Genomic DNA, 7,352 nt, shown 5'->3' on the forward strand with positions numbered 1-7,352 from the left:
GAGGGAAATTTTGCCTCCTGGGTCATTCAAGTGTTTTAAGGTGAGAAAGATAAGGAATAAGAAGGTAGGATGGAAACCAGGACAATGTGGAGTTCCACAAACTAGACTAGGAGAGAAACTGATTGTGTTCCCTATACTGTACTTTAAATTTCATGACTATTTTGTAACTACCAATTTGTACATTTTAATACCTTCCCCTTTCACCCAGCCCCTAATCTCCCTCCCCTCTGACAACCACCAGTCTGTTTTCTGCATCTGTGCATTACTTTCTCTTTTGTTTTTCCTTGTATTTTGTTTTTTAGATTACAAAATTTAGATAAATGAAATCATATGATGTACACCTGAAACTAATATATTGTCAACTATAATTTGAAAGAAATTAAAATTAAAACTGAAAAAAGAGAAAAGAAGTGATTGTATGTTGACTATATAGGGTGGGGGCAAAAGTAGGTTTAGAGTTGTATGACAAATGCAGAGTTTTTTGTGTTATTATTTATTAATTATTGTATTATTTTCCATATGAACACCTGTGAACCACTTTTGCCACATTCTGTGCTTTAAGAGGAAGAAGAAAGAAAGGGAGGGAGGGAGGGAGAGAGGGAGGGAGGGAAAGAAAGAGAAATAAAGAGGAGACAATGATAAACAATGTCAAATACAGCTGAGAGATCAACTAATAAAAGAAACATGAAGGTTATTGGTAATTTGTCAAGAGCAATACACAGGAAAGAGCCTACTGGGAGCTCACGACCAAATGGAAGGAGAAGAATTTGGGAAAGTGATTATAAGTAATTTTTTCCAAGAGTTTTATCATTATGGGAGGAAAGTGGAAGAGGAGTTGAAAATAGATATTGGATTGAAGGAGCTTCTTTTTTTAAGAAGAAAAAAATGACAGCATATTTGTAGATTTATAAGAATAACCCAGAAGAAAGGCAGAGATGAAAATGCCTAAGAGAAGACAATTGCTGCAGGATTCCCCTTTGGTGGGTGAAAGGGGGTGCACTCCAGTGCCCAGGGAGGGGCTGCAGGGCTGTTGCTCAATAGTCATTGGAGATGAGGCTGAGCATGTACAATCACAGATTTAGGTGGGTGTTAACAATGCTGAAGTGGAAGGAAGTTCTCAGTGGATTGCTTCAGTTTTCTTAGGTAGAAAACAAAGTCATGAGCTGAAAATGAGCATAGGGTCATAAGTAATGGAAGCTCTAGGAGAAAGGAGATGTATGAAAATCATCCTATAAGAGACAAGGGGAAGCAAAGGCACAAAGGACACATTCAGAGCCCACTGGGGAATGACGTGACACCTATGGGACAGACTCTGGCCTCAGGAGTCTGATTGAGAACTCAGCCTTCACCACATTTTAACTATGTGATCTGTTAGTTTACCTCTCTGATCCTCCGTTTCCTGGTCCATAAGTTCAGAATAATAGTAATACTGTCCTTATAGAATAGAGAATGAGATGATCATTCACATTTATATGAAATATATATCATAGAATGATGTCTGAAACAATTAATTTTATATCTGATAGCTATTATCTATGTTGATACTAATGAAGATGAATTTAAATTCAAGATAAACACCATAGTGCAATTTACAATAGCCATGTGCTGGAAGAAGCCTAAGCACCCATCAGTAAATGAATGGATTAAAAAACTGGTACATTTACAAAATGGAATACTACACAGAAGAAAGAAAGAAGGAACTCATATCCTTTATGACAGCATGGATGGAACTGGAGGGCATTATGCTAAGTGAAATAAGTGAGGCAGTGAAATACCATATAATCTCACCTATAAGTGGAACCTAATCAACAAAACAAACAAGTGAGCAAAATAGAATCAGAGACATGAAAATAAAGAACAAACTGACAATAACCAGAGGGAAAGGGGAGGGGAATAATGGGGGAAAGAAAGAGAAAGGTCATCAAGGAACATGTATAAAGGACCCATAGACAAAGACAACAGGGCAGGGGAGGACTGAATGTGGGAGGTGGGGATGGGAAGAGTGGAGGGAGAGTAATGCGGGGAACTACCTATTACAATAAGTTAGCAAGTCCCATTAATTCTAACTTAATTTTTTTCAAACATCAATTACATTATATAAAATTTCTGATATATGAAATTGCTGATTTCTGATTTTCTACAAAAACTATAAACAATTTGACCTATGTGTCAGACTGGCTTTATTTATTTATTTAATCCTCACCTGAGGACATTTTCTCATTGCTTTTAGAGAGAGAGGAAGGAAGAGAGAAACATCATCGTGAGAGTGAAGCATGGACTGGTTGCCTCCCATACACTCCTGGATTGGGGATTGTATGCACCTGCACAGGGCATTGAACCTGTAACCTAGGTATGTGCCCTGACTGGAAATCAAACCTGTGACCTTTCATTATGGGAGAACATTCCAACCAACTGCACCACGCTGGCCAGGGAGGGCAGTCATACCAACTTTAGATGATGGATCCAAGCCCTAATAGACCATGGGTTTTTACAGTGCATTATTGGCAAGTTTCTTGAAATAAAAAATATATACCTGCCTTTGCAACCTTTCCTATTTTTTCTATAAATATCCCTTTATTCTAGAACCCCATGTCATTCACACACAAACACATACACACCAAAATCTTCTAAAAGCTTTCTTTAAAAAGTTCACTGGCAAAAAAGTATTTTTCTAAATAGAAGAAAGAGGCATCTAAGTTCGTCAGGAGACAAGTGAGTGAGTGATGAGTTCTCAGAAGCTGAAAGGAAAGTGATGGATCCACTGGGTAGACTGATCAATTGAGCCCCAGAGGAAGAAAGGGGAACTACAGCAGGGACCAGCCACCCCTGGGCCCTTTGCCTGAAACAAATTTCTCTGAAAAATATCACCAAGATGAATGATGAATTGCAGGAGAGGTAAAGCCCTGAAAATAACAACAACCAAAATACCCTCAAAAAATAGTCTACTCTCATAAAACACACACACACATACACACACACACACACACACACACACACCTCAATTCTAAAACAAAATGACTTGCATTGCTTTTCCTGCAATACACACTGCAATGGGTTCCACTAAATCACACTCGAGAAGGTCCATCCTGAAAATTTCCAAATGATATTGCAGTTACTCTAGTTTCAGCCAAAGCAGCCAATTAGAAAGAAACCCAACCTCCCCTAAACAGGTTTATATATTTGCTGGATAATGATATACCATTTTTTAAAAGATTTTATTTATTTTTTAGAAAGAGGTGAAGGGAAGGAGAGAGGGAGAGAAACATCAATGTGTGGTTGCCCCTCACGTGCCCCTAACTGTTAGGGACCTGGCCCACAACCCAGTCATATGCCCTGAATGGGAATCAAACCAGCAACCCTTTGGTTTGCAGGTCCATGCTCAATCCACTGAGCCACACCAGCCAGGGCTGATATACCATTTTTCAAAATGTGGTTAGTTTCTAAAGAGGGAAAATATCATTTACATTCAATCTGCCACTTGGACTGTAGGGGAGCCTGCATTTGCTGTCTCCATGAGCTGCCTTCCTTCACCCAGAGACAGCGGCAGGCAGAGTGCATGTTACAGGCTTCTTAGCCTTGAAGATAGCATTTCATAAGCATAATCAATTTTAAAATATGCAAACTTCTGCCTATGTTTACACAAGGAGGTTTTTATTTTCTAACTTAAAATAGCAAAAATAAATTATATTTTCAGAAGAATTCAGTACCAAACTACTTCACTTTAAAGCTGAGGTGCCAAGATGCATAATGCATAGGTATTTCTACACATTCTAATTGCCAAATTCAAATGAATAAACTATATTAATGAAAACCCATGCAGTTGCAGTAACCCTTGGCTTAATCCATATTTAACAAGTATTGACAGGCTCTTTTTTTATGAGGAAGGCAATAATCACACACCATCTGCTGCCAGTTAAGTGGAACTAATTCAATTGTTAAATTACAAATGTAAAGGACTGAGTTATAAATACGTTTGATAAAAATGGACCCTGAACAATTTCTTTGGTAGCTTCTGTTGCATCCAGCTCTCAGTCATTTAAAGGTGGATAATTCAGTTTCTTTCCTCCTTTCTCCCTCTTCTCCCTCATGCTTTGCCGTATCAATGTATGAGCACCTTTGCCACAGAATAAGGGGCAGAATAAGAAGGGGCAGAAGAAGAAGGGGCAGAATAAGAAGGGGCAAAATAGTGTGGAATGTGCATGCAGCCCTGCCCGGGGCAGGACTCCACAGCAAACACACCACTATCACACGTTGTTTGGCTGTGTTTTTAATGGCAAACACAGGACCACAACTCTATACAAATAGTAAGCTCCCCATTAAGCTAGATATAAAACAGTATTTTTCATTGGACATATAGTTTTCAGATTAATGAATTTCTAGACTCACAGACCTATTTAGTAGGTGAAATTGCTATTATTCACTGCTTCTTAATTTACTCATTTCTGAGTCCACTTGTGAAATTTATTGAGTCAATTTATTAAAAAATATCTAAGAATTTTAGTTAAACATAGCAGATAGTCACTTTGGCTCCTATATTAATAAAGATAAAAGACCAAAATATAAATTTAAAGATACAACGAGATTAGGGAACAAGATAATAGCAGAAATGAGGTTTCAACAAAATTTTGAATGATGGAAAATAGATGGAGAAACTGTAAGTGACTTAGCAGAGAAGAGGAAGATAAAAGTTAAAGTATTGCACAGAAATCCTGAGAATCTCAGCCATTGGAGCCATGATACCTGGGAAAGCAGAGTTAAGTTACCGGAATACAAATTAGGACTTTATTAAATCTGGTGTACAAATCAGACTTTCAGATCTCCCTGTGGCCGAATACAGCCAGGCCCTTGTCCTTCATTCTAACTCCTTTCTCCGCCATTCAGCATCATACAGAAGACCAAAGGTTGGCCTCTACAGAATCCTAGACTCTCCAATTAGCTTTTAATTGTACCACTTTTAAAAGAATGCAGAGCAAAGTGCTACATACTCTCCATTTGTCTCTCTAGGCCACCATCCTACCCTCTCCCCACTGCAAAGTGCACAGGAGACCATGCCCTGAAGACTGCATCACCCCAGCTCCTGCGTCCTGCCACCCTTGTGGATGAGGTGAAGGAGCCGGGGGCGGGGGGGGGGGGGGGGGAGGTGGGGGTGGCGGGCGGTCAGCAGAACAAAGAATCTACCAGAAAGTAGATCAAAGCCCAGAAGAGAAAAATGCAACAAAACTTGAGCATTAACCGGGACAATCCACATCCTACTAATAAGTATTCCAGGAAGAGAAAGGAGAGAAAACAAAAAGGAGTGAATTATTAAGAAAATCTTTTAAGAGATCAAGGAATCTGGATGAGGAACATATAAGAATTATTTGTATTATTTTTGCAACATTTTTGCAGTGTTAAAATTATTTCAGCATGAAAAGTTTACATATATACATAGCATATATAAAATTATACTTGGCTATATACCTAAGTAAAAAAAAAATGTTACATACAAAGGATTGACATGGCACTGGACTTCTCAAACATCAATAGGGATGTAACAGCAATGAATAATAATGTCAAAACTTGGAGGGAAAATCACTTTTGACTTAGAATTGTAAACCCAGTCATATTGTAAATCGACTTCTTTAAGTTTACAAAAAAAAGGTATTTCAAAATTTGTAAGTATTGAACATTCATCATCAATGTTCTTTTCTTCTGAAAACTCTCACAAAATGTGTTATGAAATAATAAGGTAAAAAAACAAGAGAGAACAACCAGAGATTCAAGAGAGAGCTTTATAACAAAGGCTAGACAGTGCAAAGGAAGCTCCCAGATGAGAGCCTCACAGCTCACCTGGACAGTAGCCAGTCCACGCAGGAGCAGGGCAAAGGGCTACAACAGGATGTTTCCAGGGGAAAGAAAAAGAAAATCGCAAGTTAATTGTTCTGTTTGAATATTTGAAAAAATATTGGTCTATTGAGTATTTAGTGAAAAGTGGAAACAGGTAAAGAAAAAACTAAGCAAATTAAAAAAAAAGATGAAGCTGCTATTAATTTCGGGGGGTGGGGACAGAGGTTTTGCCAGGAAGAAAACCATCAACAGTGTCCACATAATAATGACAACGTGAGCACTGGTTACTGGTGGCAATGAAACTGATATACAACTACACCATGATGATGGTGGTGGTCAGTGAGTGAAGGGGCAGGAGAGAGGCACACTGTCAATCACCACAACAGGGAGCAAATGAAGTCTAAAATCAGAAATCAAGAAATAACAGCATGTGCATATTGTATGGCAATATGGATATAAATGATAAGAAACAGAAAGAAACTTTGTAGGAAGTTATTGCCTTTCTATAAAGGGACAAAGGCTGAGTGAGGTTAGGGGGGCAGACCCTTGCCTTTAGGGTGAGCATGGCATTTTAATATTAAGTTGATAAAAATAAAATTAATTAAGAATGAAAATATAATGATGAAGTACTCCTTATATGTCCTATCACTTATAATGAAATATATTTATATCTATATTTATAAATAAATTTTGTATCTTCAAGCAGCTTTGTGAAATAACTTGTGAATAGAAATAATGATGTACCTTGAAAAAACCTAGATCCATGCTCATACCTCCTTAGACTTTCCAGAATAGTCATAATTTCAAATATTTTGTCCCACTATCCTGGTAAGTATGCTTATGCTTGTCAGAAAATGTGGCCTCATCTTCTGTCTGAAAATTGTAACTCTGACTATATTTTTAACCTATCACTAATTTACCTTAGGCATATCAAAGAACTTAACGCTGTGCTATTAGGACACTTTCACAGGAGAACCAGAAAAATGTATTGCTGATATCTTCCATGCAATAAAGGTCACCTTCAGACAAAACAATCATCATGCTGTTTTAGCCTTGGCATTTAAAGAACTACAGCTACCATTCTAGAAATATAGATCTGTTTTTGAAATCACCTACCACAGCTTGCTCAACCTTTACAGACAGCTAAATCATAAAGTGTTTCAAGTAAAGTGACGAACTTTAAAAGAGAATAAATAAATGGTAGACAATGAGGCAACGGCGAAACAGCAATGCTTTTATACCTATCAGTTCACAAAATTCTCTTTTTTTAAGATTTTATTTATTTATTTTTAGAGAGGGAAGGGAGGGAGGGAGAGAGAGAGAGCGAGAGAGAGAAACATCAATGTGTGGTTGCTGGGGGTTCTGGCCCACAACCCAGGAATGTACCCTGGCTGGGAATCGAACCTGGGACACTTTGGTTCCCAGCCCGCACTCAATCCACTGAGCTACACCAGCCAGGGCCCACAAAATTCTCTTAACCAAATGAAATAAATTATATACACTTTACAGATGAGGAACCGAAGGTA

Source organism: Phyllostomus discolor, chromosome 1 (assembly GCF_004126475.2).
Source record: "Phyllostomus discolor isolate MPI-MPIP mPhyDis1 chromosome 1, mPhyDis1.pri.v3, whole genome shotgun sequence".
Classification (NCBI taxonomy): domain Eukaryota; kingdom Metazoa; phylum Chordata; class Mammalia; order Chiroptera; family Phyllostomidae; genus Phyllostomus; species Phyllostomus discolor.